The 16498-nt window shown below is 40.4% G+C and overlaps 1 protein-coding gene across 1 annotated transcript in view; it reads left to right on the forward strand.

Annotated features, from left to right (window-relative positions):
• LOC138711672 (uncharacterized) overlaps window positions 1-9917 on the forward strand; it is a 267255-nt gene extending 257338 nt beyond the window's left edge. Inside the window, exon 6 of the mRNA XM_069842800.1 lies at window positions 9651-9917. The gene's annotated coding sequence lies outside the window, so the exon portion shown is untranslated. The remainder of the gene's footprint in view (window positions 1-9650) is intronic.
• The last annotated feature ends 6581 nt before the right edge of the window (window positions 9918-16498 follow it).

The raw sequence follows: 16498 nt of genomic DNA on the forward strand, positions 1-16498 counted from the left end.
TTGCCCTTTATACTGAAGATAGAGTTCGACGAGCTGTATTCAACGCACTCTTCCGCTTTTTTGTAACTACAAGTACTGTGGAGCTATGGCGGAAAGAATGTCGGCGGAATGGTGGTTTAAACCCTTCCCCTTTTTTTCTCGAAAATCAGAAAGTGTTCGCGATTGCCATTTTGATGCTATCGTGTAAGAAGTATCTCAAGGGGGAATACAGGGCCGCATCCAGTTCCTCGGTATGGCCATTATTTTCGGAATTAAAGACTCAAATATTTTAGGTACCGAAAAATTAAGGCTAGAAAAAAGTGCGACGGATTTGCTGGATTTTAGCGGTGATTATTAAGGAAGATGCCGGGATGCTACAGTTAAAAGGGCGGGCCTCTGAGCCCCTTCGTTCTCCCTGTGTAGAAAAAAGTCTGTTTTGGAAGGTCAAAATGACCATTTTTTGAAATTTTGCCGGCCTCTCCCGTCCAAACGCGCGGGGATAGAGAGTTGCCCTTTATACTGAAGATAGAGTTCGAAGAGCTGTATTCAACGCACTCTTCCGCTTTTTTGTAACTACAAGTACTGTGGAGCTATGGCGGAAAGAATGTCGGCGGAATGGTGGTTTTAAACCCTTCCCCTTTTTTTCTCGAAAATCAGAAAGTGTTCGCGATTGCCATTTTGATGCTATCGTGTAAGAAGTATCTCAAGGGGGAATACAGGGCCGCATCCAGTTCCTCGGTATGGCCATTATTTTCGGAATTAGAGACTCAAATATTTTAGGTACCGAAAAATTAAGGCTAGAAAAAAGTGCGACGGATTTGCTGGATTTTAGCGGTCATTATTAAGGAAGATGCCGGGATGCTACAGTTAAAAGGGCGGGCCTCTGAGCCCCTTCGTTCTCCCTGTGTAGAAAAAAGTCTGTTTTGGAAGGTCAAAATGACCATTTTTTTAAATTTTGCCGCCCTCTCCCGTCCAAACGCGCGGGGATAGAGAGTTGCCCTTTATACTGAAGATAGAGTTCGACGAGCTGTATTCAACGCACTCTTCCGCTTTTTTGTAACTACAAGTACTGAGGAGCTATGGCGGAAAGAATGTCGGCGGAATGGTGGTTTAAACCCTTCCCCTTTTTTTCTCGAAAATCAGAAAGTGTTCGCGATTGCCATTTTGATGCTATCGTGTAAGAAGTATCTCAAGGGGGAATACAGGGCCGCATCCAGTTCCTCGGTATGGCCATTATTTTCGGAATTAGAGACTCAAATATTTTAGGTACCGAAAAATTAAGGCTAGAAAAAAGTGCGACGGATTTGCTGGATTTTAGCGGTGATTATTAAGGAAGATGCCGGGATGCTACAGTTAACAGGGCGGGCCTCTGAGCCCCTTCGTTCTCCCTGTGCAGAAAAAAGTCTGTTTTGGAAGGTCAAAATGACCATTTTTTTAAATTTTGCCGGCCTCTCCCGTCCAAACGCGCGGGGATAGAGAGTTGCCCTTTATACTGAAGATAGAGTTCGACGAGCTGTATTCAACGCACTCTTCCGCTTTTTTGTAACTACAAGTACTGTGGAGCTATGGCGGAAAGAATGTCGGCGGAATGGTGGTTTAAACCCTTCCCCTTTTTTTCTCGAAAATCAGAAAGTGTTCGCGATTGCCATTTTGATGCTATCGTGTAAGAAGTATCTCAAGGGGGAATACAGGGCCGCATCCAGTTCCTCGGTATGGCCATTATTTTCGGAATTAGAGACTCAAATATTTTAGGTACCGAAAAATTAAGGCTAGAAAAAAGTGCGACGGATTTGCTGGATTTTAGCGGTGATTATTAAGGAAGATGCCGGGATGCTACAGTTAAAAGGGCGGGCCTCTGAGCCCCTTCGTTCTCCCTGTGTAGAAAAAAGTCTGTTTTGGAAGGTCAAAATGACCATTTTTTGAAAATTTGCTGGCCTCTCCCGTCCAAACGCGCGGGGATAGAGAGTTGCCCTTTATACTGAAGATAGAGTTCGACGAGCTGTATTCAACGCACTCTTCCGCTTTTTTGTAACTACAAGTACTGTGGAGCTATGGCGGAAAGAATGTCGGCGGAATGGTGGTTTAAACCCTTCCCCTTTTTTTCTCGAAAATCAGAAAGTGTTCGCGATTGCCATTTTGATGCTATCGTGTAAGAAGTATCTCAAGGGGGAATACAGGGCCGCATCCAGTTCCTCGGTATGGCCATTATTTTCGGAATTAGAGACTCAAATATTTTAGGTACCGAAAAATTAAGGCTAGAAAAAAGTGCGACGGATTTGCTGGATTTTAGCGGTGATTATTAAGGAAGATGCCGGGATGCTACAGTTAAAAGGGCGGGCCTCTGAGCCCCTTCGTTCTCCCTGTGTAGAAAAAAGTCTGTTTTGGAAGGTCAAAATGACCATTTTTTGAAAATTTGCTGGCCTCTCCCGTCCAAACGCGCGGGGATAGAGAGTTGCCCTTTATACTGAAGATAGAGTTCGACGAGCTGTATTCAACGCACTCTTCCGCTTTTTTGTAACTACAAGTACTGTGGAGCTATGGCGGAAAGAATGTCGGCGGAATGGTGGTTTAAACCCTTCCCCTTTTTTTCTCGAAAATCAGAAAGTGTTCGCGATTGCCATTTTGATGCTATCGTGTAAGAAGTATCTCAAGGGGGAATACAGGGCCGCATCCAGTTCCTCGGTATGGCCATTATTTTCGGAATTAGAGACTCAAATATTTTAGGTACCGAAAAATTAAGGCTAGAAAAAAGTGCGACGGATTTGCTGGATTTTAGCGGTGATTATTAAGGAAGATGCCGGGATGCTACAGTTAAAAGGGCGGGCCTCTGAGCCCCTTCGTTCTCCCTGTGTAGAAAAAAGTCTGTTTTGGAAGGTCAAAATGACCATTTTTTGAAATTTTGCCGGCCTCTCCCGTCCAAACGCGCGGGGATAGAGAGTTGCCCTTTATACTGAAGATAGAGTTCGACGAGCTGTACTCAACGCACTCTTCCGCTTTTTTGTAACTACAAGTACTGTGGAGCTATGGCGGAAAGAATGTCGGCGGAATGGTGGTTTAAACCCTTCCCCTTTTTTTCTCGAAAATCAGAAAGTGTTCGCGATTGCCATTTTGATGCTATCGTGTAAGAAGTATCTCAAGGGGGAATACAGGGCCGCATCCAGTTCCTCGGTATGGCCATTATTTTCGGAATTAGAGACTCAAATATTTTAGGTACCGAAAAATTAAGGCTAGAAAAAAGTGCGACGGATTTGCTGGATTTTAGCGGTGATTATTAAGGAAGATGCCGGGATGCTACAGTTAAAAGGGCGGGCCTCTGAGCCCCTTCGTTCTCCCTGTGTAGTAAAAAGTCTGTTTTGGAAGGTCAAAATGACCATTTTTTGAAAATTTGCTGGCCTCTCCCGTCCAAACGCGCGGGGATAGAGAGTTGCCCTTTATACTGAAGATAGAGTTCGAAGAGCTGTATTCAACGCACTCTTCCGCTTTTTTGTAACTACAAGTACTGTGGAGCTATGGCGGAAAGAATGTCGGCGGAATGGTGGTTTAAACCCTTCCCCTTTTTTTCTCGAAAATCAGAAAGTGTTCGCGATTGCCATTTTGATGCTATCGTGTAAGAAGTATCTCAAGGGGGAATACAGGGCCGCATCCAGTTCCTCGGTATGGCCATTATTTTCGGAATTAGAGACTCAAATATTTTAGGTACCGAAAAATTAAGGCTAGAAAAAAGTGCGACGGATTTGCTGGATTTTAGCGGTGATTATTAAGGAAGATGCCGGGATGCTACAGTTAAAAGGGCGGGCCTCTGAGCCCCTTCGTTCTCCCTGTGTAGAAAAAAGTCTGTTTTGGAAGGTCAAAATGACCATTTTTTGAAAATTTCCTGGCCTCTCCCGTCCAAACGCGCGGGGATAGAGAGTTGCCCTTTATACTGAAGATAGAGTTCGACGAGCTGTATTCAACGCACTCTTCCGCTTTTTTGTAACTACAAGTACTGTGGAGCTATGGCGGAAAGAATGTCGGCGGAATGGTGGTTTAAACCCTTCCCCTTTTTTTCTCGAAAATCAGAAAGTGTTCGCGATTGCCATTTTGATGCTATCGTGTAAGAAGTATCTCAAGGGGGAATACAGGGCCGCATCCAGTTCCTCGGTATGGCCATTATTTTCGGAATTAGAGACTCAAATATTTTAGGTACCGAAAAATTAAGGCTAGAAAAAAGTGCGACGGATTTGCTGGATTTTAGCGGTGATTATTAAGGAAGATGCCGGGATGCTACAGTTAAAAGGGCGGGCCTCTGAGCCTCTTCGTTCTCCCTGTGTAGAAAAAAGTCTGTTTTGGAAGGTCAAAATGACCATTTTTTGAAAATTTGCTGGCCTCTCCCGTCCAAACGCGCGGGGATAGAGAGTTGCCCTTTATACTGAAGATAGAGTTCGACGAGCTGTATTCAACGCACTCTTCCGCTTTTTTGTAACTACAAGTACTGTGGAGCTATGGCGGAAAGAATGTCGGCGGAATGGTGGTTTAAACAGAAAGTGTTCGCGATTGCCATTTTGATGCTATCGTGTAAGAAGTATCTCAAGGGGGAATACAGGGCCGCATCCAGTTCCTCGGTATGGCCATTATTTTCGGAATTAGAGACTCAAATATTTTAGGTACCGAAAAATTAAGGCTAGAAAAAAGTGCGACGGATTTGCTGGATTTTAGCGGTGATTATTAAGGAAGATGCCGGGATGCTACAGTTAAAAGGGCGGGCCTCTGAGCCCCTTCGTTCTCCCTGTGTAGAAAAAAGTTTGTTTTGGAAGGTCAAAATGACCATTCTTTGAAATTTTGCCGGCCTCTCCCGTCCAAACGCGTGGGGATAGAGAGTTGCTCTTTATACTGAAGATAGAGTTCGACGAGCTGTATTCAACGCACTCTTCCGCTTTTTTGTAACTACAAGTACTGTGGAGCTATGGCGGAAAGAATGTCGGCGGAATGGTGGTTTAAACCCTTCCCCTTTTTTTCTCGAAAATCAGAAAGTGTTCGCGATTGCCATTTTGATGCTATCGTGTAAGAAGTATCTCAAGGGGGAATACAGGGCCGCATCCAGTTCCTCGGTATGGCCATTATTTTCGGAATTAGAGACTCAAATATTTTAGGTACCGAAAAATTAAGGCTAGAAAAAAGTGCGACGGATTTGCTGGATTTTAGCGGTGATTATTAAGGAAGATGCCGGGATGCTACAGTTAAAAGGGCGGGCCTCTGAGCCCCTTCGTTCTCCCTGTGTAGAAAAAAGTCTGTTTTGGAATGTCAAAATGACCATTTTTTGAAAATTTGCTGGCCTCTCCCGTCCAAACGCGCGGGGATAGAGAGTTGCCCTTTATACTGAAGATAGAGTTCGACGAGCTGTATTCAACGCACTCTTCCGCTTTTTTGTAACTACAAGTACTGTGGAGCTATGGCGGAAAGAATGTCGGCGGAATGGTGGTTTAAACCCTTCCCCTTTTTTTCTCGAAAATCAGAAAGTGTTCGCGATTGCCATTTTGATGCTATCGTGTAAGAAGTATCTCAAGGGGGAATACAGGGCCGCATCCAGTTCCTCGGTATGGCCATTATTTTCGGAATTAGAGACTCAAATATTTTAGGTACCGAAAAATTAAGGCTAGAAAAAAGTGCGACGGATTTGCTGGATTTTAGCGGTGATTATTAAGGAAGATGCCGGGATGCTACAGTTAAAAGGGCGGGCCTCTGAGCCCCTTCGTTCTCCCTGTGTAGAAAAAAGTCTGTTTTGGAAGGTCAAAATGACCATTTTTTGAAAATTTGCTGGCCTCTCCCGTCCAAACGCGCGGGGATAGAGAGTTGCCCTTTATACTGAAGATAGAGTTCGACGAGCTGTATTCAACGCACTCTTCCGCTTTTTTGTAACTACAAGTACTGTGGAGCTATGGCGGAAAGAATGTCGGCGGAATGGTGGTTTAAACCCTTCCCCTTTTTTTTCTCGAAAATCAGAAAGTGTTCGCGATTGCCATTTTGATGCTATCGTGTAAGAAGTATCTCAAGGGGGAATACAGGGCCGCATCCAGTTCCTCGGTATGGCCATTATTTTCGGAATTAGAGACTCAAATATTTTAGGTACCGAAAAATTAAGGCTAGAAAAAAGTGCGACGGATTTGCTGGATTTTAGCGGTGATTATTAAGGAAGATGCCGGGATGCTACAGTTAAAAGGGCGGGCCTCTGAGCCCCTTCGTTCTCCCTGTGTAGAAAAAAGTCTGTTTTGGAAGGTCAAAATGACCATTTTTTGAAAATTTGCTGGCCTCTCCCGTCCAAACGCGCGGGGATAGAGAGTTGCCCTTTATACTGAAGATAGAGTTCGACGAGCTGTATTCAACGCACTCTTCCGCTTTTTTGTAACTACAAGTACTGTGGAGCTATGGCGGAAAGAATGTCGGCGGAATGTTGGTTTAAACCCTTCCCCTTTTTTTCTCGAAAATCAGAAAGTGTTCGCGATTGCCATTTTGATGCTATCGTGTAAGAAGTATCTCAAGGGGGAATACAGGGCCGCATCCAGTTCCTCGGTATGGCCATTATTTTCGGAATTAGAGACTCAAATATTTTAGGTACCGAAAAATTAAGGCTAGAAAAAAGTGCGACGGATTTGCTGGATTTTAGCGGTGATTATTAAGGAAGATGCCGGGATGCTACAGTTAAAAGGGCGGGCCTCTGAGCCCCTTCGTTCTCCCTGTGTAGAAAAAAGTCTGTTTTGGAAGGTCAAAATGACCATTTTTTTAAATTTTGCCGGCCTCTCCCGTCCAAACGCGCGGGGATAGAGAGTTGCCCTTTATGCTGATGATAGAGTTCGACGAGCTGTATTCAACGCACTCTTCCGCTTTTTTGTAACTACAAGTACTGTGGAGCTATGGCGGAAAGAATGTCGGCGGAATGGTGGTTTAAACCCTTCCCCTTTTTTTCTCGAAAATCAGAAAGTGTTCGCGATTGCCATTTTGATGCTATCGTGTAAGAAGTATCTCAAGGGGGAATACAGGGCCGCATCCAGTTCCTCGGTATGGCCATTATTTTCGGAATTAGAGACTCAAATATTTTAGGTACCGAAAAATTAAGGCTAGAAAAAAGTGCGACGGATTTGCTGGATTTTAGCGGTGATTATTAAGGAAGATGCCGGGATGCTACAGTTAAAAGGGCGGGCCTCTGAGCCCCTTCGTTCTCCCTGTGTAGAAAAAAGTCTGTTTTGGAAGGTCAAAATGACCATTTTTTGAAAATTTGCCGGCCTCTCCCGTCCAAACGCGCGGGGATAGAGAGTTGCCCTTTATACTGAAGATAGAGTTCGACGAGCTGTATTCAACGCACTCTTCCGCTTTTTTGTAACTACAAGTACTGTGGAGCTATGGCGGAAAGAATGTCGGCGGAATGGTGGTTTAAACCCTTCCCCTTTTTTTCTCGAAAATCAGAAAGTGTTCGCGATTGCCATTTTGATGTTATCGTGTAAGAAGTATCTCAAGGGGGAATACAGGGCCGCATCCAGTTCCTCGGTATGGCCATTATTTTCGAAAATATTGTTCATATCGAAGAACTGGATGTATTCTTTTATTCCCCCTTGGCTTTCTTCGGACACGATATCATTAAAATGGGAATCTCGAACACAAACTAATTATCGAGAAAAAATACCAAGGCTTTTTAAACTTCTATTCCGCTATCATTCTCGGCACTATAACTCTGCCGTATTTGTAGTGAGAACAAACCTGATTAGTGCCGCGAATAAAGCTCCACGATCTGTATCTGTAGTGTGAGGACCACTCTTTGACCCCAAGGCATATGGGCCGTAGAGTCCGGGAAATTTTGAAAAAACGATCATTATGACCTTCCAAAACAGAATTTTCTCTACACAAGGAGAACGAAGGGGCTCAGAGACCTGTCCTTTTCAAAGTAGCATCCCTACATGTGTACTAATAATCTCCGATAAAATCGAGATTATCTGTTGCCCTTCTTTGTAGACTTGTCCTCTTCAGCATTGCATTTTGCATCCTTTGCAATGAGTGAATTGCTCTTGCCAGTGATTCTTATTTGCCAAAATGTACACATCGTCTTTATAAATGACAGATATCCTCGACATTTTGGCAAATAATGTTGTGTTTGTCTGAGCTGGAAGCTGCTTTGTTGTAGTCTCTTAAAAATATATAACTTTTTCTCATTGTCAAAATAATTTCATAATATATTTTAGTAATAAGCGTACTATACTTTGGATATCTTACACTGTCTTCAGTGTTAGTTTTCTGCTATTTCATATTTTCTGACAATTATTCTCGTAGCAAGGGACAAAATGTAGACTTCGTATTGGGCAAAAGACTTCATTGACGTACCAAGTCTAAGCTGAGAATTGGGGCTATAGTTCAAACTAAAATTATTATTTTTAATTAATTATAATTATTTAATTCCAGGAATGTGCAGATGTATTTTAATGTAGAATATGTTTTGAATGTTTGAAGATAAATAATTGTATTTACAATATTGTTCGTATGTAGGGGATGCTTTTGGCGACAGAAGTTTTCCAGCAGGTCATTTAGTAATGGAATGAAGTCTGCTCAAAATGTTATTCCTTAAAAAAAATATGTTTGTGGTTGCAAATTCTATTTTCAAATGTGAATAATAAAAATTGCTTAGTTTGCTCCAAGGAATCATGTCAGTATACTGTAGTTAGTTATTCATTGAGGAAAAAATGTGGACTCTTTTGGTTTTTTTTTTTTTCTTCCAAGTGAGTCGAGTTTTGAGTAATTCAATTTGTAAAGGAATGAAGTCTGCTTAAAATGTAATTCATTTTAAAACAAGAAGTGTTTGTGCTCCCAAATTCTTGATGTCATACCTCCGTCATCGTGTCTATAGTAAATGAGTTCCTTATGATAGGTAGTTTTGACCGCAACTGCAGAGTCTGAATCACATATAACGTACTTTCTGTTGCATTGTACTGTTAACTGTTGTTAGTATTAATGTATGCCACTGACATTGCAGATTATGCAATAACGAGAGCTTGTGTACAGAGCTTCGTGTTGAGGTTCTTAGTAGTTTATAAGAAGGAATTGGGAACAATTGCAATGAATAGTAGAATTGACGAATCTCGGAAAGTTTGCTGGAGCTTTTGCTCCTAAATGAAAGGATATTGATAAGTTGTACAGAGATATGGCAGATTTTTGTTGAATAGCAGGAAGTGAATTGAATGGTAGTTATTTATGAGAGACATATCAGTTTACGTTATTAGCTCGCATTGCCACTCATTTCTCAAGGAGTCAGAAGCACGTAACAGTATATCTGGTTGAATTATTCTAGCTTTGAAGCTGTTTATGTACTTCCCAATTATGAGGAATGTTGAAACTTCACTGTCAGCAGTTCCACAAATACTAGATATTCATGTAGCATGATGAAATTATGGAAAGTGATTGACTCCATTTTAGTACTGTAACTTTTTTTTTATTATTTCTCCCTCTTGTCTTTCGCTTTTCCCAGTTCTTGTCCTTTGCTGTTGTTCATCTTTTCTTCATTTTGTAAGGTTTGATTTTCTAGTTATGAATAATTTTGCTTTGGCATTCTTCATTTGCTTTGTCTGGTTTATGTATTTCATGATGTCTTTGTTGCATTGTTGATTTGAATCATAGTAGAGATATTTCAAGTATAACATTGGTTATGTTTGCAGGCTGATTCCTTGGGTTGCCTGGCAGTGATGTTTCCTTCACGTCGCAGATTGGTGTGATCATATTTGCAGCGGTGGCATGATACAGCTAAACACGTAAAGGGTTGCAATGTGAGAAGACAAGGTTGAAAGAATGAGTGGTTTAGTTAAATAATATAAGTTTATTTCATGAAATGTATTAAACACTTTAATTGCACTATAAATACGTGTGTGTATGTATGTATGTATGTAGTTTAAGAGAAATCATTCTTAACAATAAAAGACATACTGTATTGTAAACTGTGTAAAAGCTAATTTCATTTTCAATGATATTCACTATCCAACATGTTAATAGGAGGCTCAAAGGAATTACATTCTACTCTCACTGGAAAAAAGGTAACACCTGGATTGGCAAGAAGAAAGGTCTATCTTGTGGCCAACGGGCCGAGGCCATTAAAATGAGCATTTAGATCTCTCCCCGGTGGAAGCCTTAGCAATACCCATTGCAGGAGATGCAATGAGCATGAAACGTTACCCCACCTGCTAGGTTTCTGCCTTCAGGGCTAATTATTGCGAATTGACAGACATAACACAGTCCGCTCAATAATTGCTAACAGATTAAGGGAACATGGTGAATACGAAGCATATGAGGAAGTTCAATGTCTTTCTACGGAAGGATCTACACGGCGTGCTGACATCATAATAATTGACCGAGATAAAAAAAACTGGTCTCATTCTTGACTCCACTGTAAGGTTCGAAATTAATGAAGATCAACCAAAGCAGGTACAGTTACCCTTAAAAGGAATGAGACGACTCTTGGTCGTCAGAAGTTAAAGTTCTACAGCGCGGTTCACTCGATATCGACGTAACGATACATAACATGAGAAATACAGTAAGAATTGTTACGAGGACCACAACAAGGACAAGGACCAAAATAAGAATCACGAAGTAGACTTCCATTTAAGGCCACGATTTCACAACATAGCTAGGATCACAAGCTATCATTGCTTCTCTGTACCGAATGGCAAATGCCTGCTATGGGATCTACATTCTAGACTGCTGTTGTCACTGTCTTGTCTCGGTAGCTCATATAGTAGCGTGTCGGTTCCACTGCTTAACCGAAACGTCTCGTGTTCGATCCCAGGTGAAACTTTTTTTCTATTGAGGTGTAATTAATTTCTTCAGAGTTCTTAGACTATCTAATTTGTCGAAAGATATGAATAATTTATGCCCAATTTCTGGGTCTTACAAGTGGGCTGAACCTCGTCAAAAAATAAATCTTACTTGAAAGTTAAGAGTATTTTTCCTCAAACAAAATTCACAAGAAACAAAAAGAGACCTGTCAACTTAAAATCTTGTCCACATGCCATCAGCTTCTATTAAAGCTCTAAGTCGGTCCGGCATGGATGTCACGAGATTGTGGAATAAATTCTAATCCCCGGTTTCAACAACTTGATCCCACAATTCGTCTCGATTTCGAGGGCGTCGGTGGGCATAGGTGGCTATCCTTCTCTTTTTCAATTCCGCCCATAAATTTTTGATTACATTCAAATCAGGTGACTTCGGAGGCCAATTAATGATTTCGATCTCGGGTCTACTTTGAAACCATCTTTGAATGCTTGCGGCATAGTGCACGGGATGGTTATCCTGTTGGAACAGCAATGTTCCTTCGGGAAAACGTTCTAGGGGCGGAAGGAAGGAATATATTTTCCAGAATGTGCTCGTAAGTTCCCGTATTAAACCGGCCATCGATGCGTTCTATAACGCCAGGTCCATCGTAAGACATCCACCCCAACACGATATCACAGTCTACTGTATACAGTCAAGAAGCTTGAGTTTTGAGGGTGCTAGAAACAATAGACTGTGACGGTACTATTTTGCATTGCCTGTAATGAGGCGATATTAGCGATCCTAGTGGTGAGCAACAATCTAATGTTTGCATATTTCTACGTATTGAGCTTCGCGACTGTATATACTAGACTGTGACAATATGCTAAAGCGCCCCGATCTTTCACGTCGGTGCACATAGCGCTGATCATGTGGGAGACCATCCTCACGATAGACACGGACAGGACTTTCGTAATCACTCGAGATGGTTGTTTCGTCGGAGAAAATTACATTTCTCCAATCAAAATCCACTCGATTGGTAACGAAGGCAAGACGGTCGACAGCTTGTGCTTCCCCCAGTATTTCCATTTGCGCAATCCTCCTGCTCCTAGTACCGCGGTTCCTCAACCTGCTGATCACAGTCTGTGAAGAACCGGGAAAGTTAGATGCTGCTCTTATTTCGTTAGCAGTCCGAAAGGGGTTCTGTCAACTTCCTCGAATAAGAGAGCATCCTCTTCCAATGAAGAAATCCGGGGACGCCCAGGAATAGGGCGATTTTAGACCTCCCCTGAATTTTGATAACGATGAACCCACCTCTCGGCTGTACTTCCAGAAACGCCGACTAAACGGCCAGCAGATCTAGCCCCATATCCAGCCTCAACTAGAGCTATAACTCGCTGTCTCATGTCACGTCGGTTCACCATTAAGATGAGAAATGAGGGATGATGATAATACTTTAGTGTAGACAATGACTATTTAACGTGATATAGAATTATTGAAATAAGGGTCATCTTGTACAGTAAGAGTTAATAAATCAACTCTAACTTAAATATTTAAATAACAGGATATAACAGGAAGTCCAATTGATGCGAAGCTAATCAAATTAAATCTAATTACATTAAGTAAACAAATCCCAAGTTATGACACCACATTGCTATAAATAAATTGTAGGTTATTAACATAAGCATTGAATAGGTCCGTGCTTATGTTGGACGACAAAACCAAACATCGAAAAGTTCGAATCTTGCCGAGGAATGTAACTTCTTGCTTTTTATAATGTAAATCAGACTTCTAACTACAATCATTCATATTTCTTAATATTTATTAATATTTATAGCCAACATTGAATTTGTAAAGAAAAGACTTTAGAAATCACATATGGAATTTGTGATCTGTAGTGACATAGACATAGATTATCTCTCGGAACTTTTCCGCAAAAGTAAATTAAATTCACTCCTTGAAACTAGAAATCTTAGCCGTAGACTCATTTCCCCACCAGCATAGAAGCTGAAGTAGCACAGCCATTGATAAAAGTTTTGTACACTGAATTAGACTGAATTCCTATTCGGCAGCACCTATAATCAATGGCTTGTATGAACATGATAAACAAATCCTGTTTCCAATGTTACTGAACAATTTCAAAATATTAATTTAAAAACTAAAAAGGGGTCGTAAAAGCTGTATCTAGTGATTATTTACATTTATGTCTACAAAATGAATCTTGGAAAAACGTATATGTTACTGGTACTACTGATATTAAGAGTAAATGTATTGTATTTTTCACTTCATTTCAGAATCACTTCAGTGGATGTTCTCCACTCAATGTTGTGAAAAAATTCAAAAGTAAAATCATGTAGATAATGCAGGGAGTTAAATCTCATGTATTAAAAAGAAGAATCTATATGTAATGAGCTGCAATGTAACTATCCTCATATTCTTAAATACTACAAGAAGTACAGTGTAATTTATCAAAAATTTATGAAAGAGGGAAATAGAACACATCTGAATAGAAAAGCACAAAATCCAGATAATGCAATTAAAGCTATTCGGAATATTATTAAAGTTAAACTTGTAGATATCCTAGGAAAGAAAATATTTTTTCATTAAAATTAATGATTATAAAGTAGAGGATCCCAAATCTATTGCAAATTCTTTTAACGTCTTATAGTATATAGTACAGAAATATTATTGACAACTTAAACATTCAAGATTTTGCAAAAGATACTGCAATTAGTTACTTAACACATGCATTTAATAGTTAGTATTAATATACGTAATTAATCAATAACTGCAACAGTGCTTATACATTCAATCATAACATGAATTAAATTGAATGCACATTAAATTAAACACGTAGATAAAATAGTTCAAATCAACTGAAGGGGTGATAATTAAATAATCCAAAGCCACACTTTTAACAAAAATTGTTTTGTGCGAGTGCATTTATTACACATGTGGGAAAGCTACTAATAAAATATCGTAATAATTACTCGACAAATGACATGGCCTAAGGACTCTAAACCTTTGTAATCGTTTGTCTGTGTGGCTTAGGAATATATTTTTAATTTCATTTTAATTGTTAGTTTTTAATAGGCCTATATATACAGTATATATATATATATGCATTTACATTGTGTGTGTGTATAAATGCATTCATTAGATTAACGTTTATAATATTATAACTTGTAATTTTGTAATTTCTGTGATCATTAACACTTAATCTGAGGACTTTGTAAAACTCTATTTCAACGTTATTTAGAAAAAAAAAAATCGTTGATATAGACTAAGATTCGAACTCGCTCTCTTCTACTCAACACGCATAGATCTTAGCGTCTGAACTATTGCAACGACACGAAAGCTTTACTTTCTGTGCGGAGTGTCGATCTAGTCATGAAGGTCCATTGTCGATTTAACTACACGATTTACGTATATATTTATCTCTTATTTACGTAATATTATTATATTTTTTGCAGTTTTTGAAGTGAATTCCGGAACGATGCTAGTAACAAACCAAATAGCTTGAATTTAAGTAACTCAATATTCGTTATCTTGTGTATCAGTGCTCTGGTCTCTGATCATGCGCAGTATTTTACATCTGAGACTTAGGAATATTCAATCGTCTCATTCCTTTTCAGGGAAACTGTACATGAAAAGAAACGCGCTATTTACCTTCCATGCTGTGATGATCTGACTCATAAATATAATATTCAAGATTGGAATGTCATTGGACTTATGTTTGGTGCGCGAGGAACAATTCCCAAAATTACATTGGAGATCCTCAGAAAATTGAAGGTTGCTGATAAGACTCTTCAGACAATTGCATCAACCATTTTAAAATCTTCATTGAACATCATCAATCACCATCTCTATTCATCTTTATAATATTCAATGTATATTATTTATTTTCAATAAATTTTTATCGTTTTGATAGCTACCAAATCTTGTCGCAGGATATTCTTTTTTAAAATTTCATTATGAATTTTTTTTGACATTAATTTACATTTTCTTTTTTGTTCATTTGAATTGATTAGGATGCCGATATTTTAAATCCAAGATTTGGACGGCTATCATTTCGATGATTTTCTCTCTCTCTCTCTCTCACTAATATAATGTAAAGCGCCCAATGGGCAAAAGTCCATATGACTCCAGTCTAGAAGATTGTTGAGATATACACTGAGTGTCACGCTGTTCACTACGCTGACTCCAGTCTGTACAAAATTGAATCAGCGATACTGATCTCTTGTTACATTCCAAGGCATGGTAAGTATCACACTGTTCACTACACAGTACACATATACATTCAAGGCAGGCCTGGTGGAAAGACTTCCTGGTGCAGATGCGATGGTGGAAACCATGGATCACTACGTGCCTCACTTCATATTATTCACTCCTGATAAACTCCGTCACTCCAGATTCACTCACAAGTCACCGCTGATTCACTCCCGAGTCACTCCTGATACACTGCCGATTCACTCCTGATTAACTCCCAAGTCACTACTTATACACTTCGTCACTCCTGATTCAGCTAGTCACTCTTGATTCACTCCTGATTCCCTACCGAGTCACTCCTGATTCACTCCATAGTCACTCCTGATGCACTCCTCTGTCACTCAGTCACTTCGTATTCAAAAGTCATTCCAGGTTCACTACTCAGTTACTCCTAGTTCACTCCCTAGTCACTCCTGATTCACTCCCACTCAACTCTTTATTCACTCCCGATTTACACCCGAGTTACTCTTCATTCACTCCCGAGTCGCTCCTAATTTACTCCCGACCCCCTCCTGATTCATACCCGAGTTGCTCCTGATTCACTCCCTATTCACTTCTTGTTCACTCCCGAGTCACTGCTGGTACACACCTGAGTCACTCCTGATTCACTCGCCAGTCACTCTTGACTCAATCGAAATTCACTCCTGATGCACTCCCCAGTCACTCTCGATTAACTCACCAGTCACTGATGCACTCCCGATTCACTCCTAATTCACTCCCGAGTCTCTCCTGTTTCGCTCTTGATTCACACACGATTCACTCATATTACACTCAACAGTCACTCCTGATTCACTCCTGATGCACTCCCTGGTCACTCCTGGTTTCTCCCGAGTCAAAACACCAGTCACTCTTGACTCACTCACCAGTCATTCCTGATTCACTCCCGAATCACTCCTGAATCACTATCGTGCCACTCCTGGATCATTCCAGAGTCACTCCTGGATCACTCCCGAGTAACTCCTGGTACATTTACGGTGCACTTCTGATTCACTCACATGTCACTCCTAATTCACTCCCGAGTCACTCCCAGTTCACTCCTGAGTCAACCCCCATTCGCTCCCGACTCGCTCCTGATTCACTTCCAAGTCACTCATTCGCTCCCAAGTAACCCCCAGTCATTCCAGGTTCACTCCCCAGTCACTTCGTCACTCATAGTTCACTCCTGAGTCACTCATTCAATTTAAATTCAAATTAAATATCAAAATTTAAAAAAAAAATCAAATTTTTCAAAATTAAGAAAAGTCAAACTTTTCAAATCTTTTTCCAAAACGTTCAAAATTAAGAAAATTTTCAAAATTTTTGAAAATTCAAAAAAATTCAAAACTCACTTTTTTGTTTAAACTTTTGTTTTTAACATGTAAGGGGTTCACAACCAGAGTGGACCAAGTCCATCTGGAATAGTTCTGAGATACACCTCAGCAACCTGCACCTTCCATAGGAAATGCTCTCCGTGGAGTAACAAATGAGTTATGGACTTGGTTTGTTACGGGAATGA

The sequence above is a fragment of the Periplaneta americana genome, chromosome 13 (assembly GCF_040183065.1).
Source record: "Periplaneta americana isolate PAMFEO1 chromosome 13, P.americana_PAMFEO1_priV1, whole genome shotgun sequence".
Classification (NCBI taxonomy): domain Eukaryota; kingdom Metazoa; phylum Arthropoda; class Insecta; order Blattodea; family Blattidae; genus Periplaneta; species Periplaneta americana.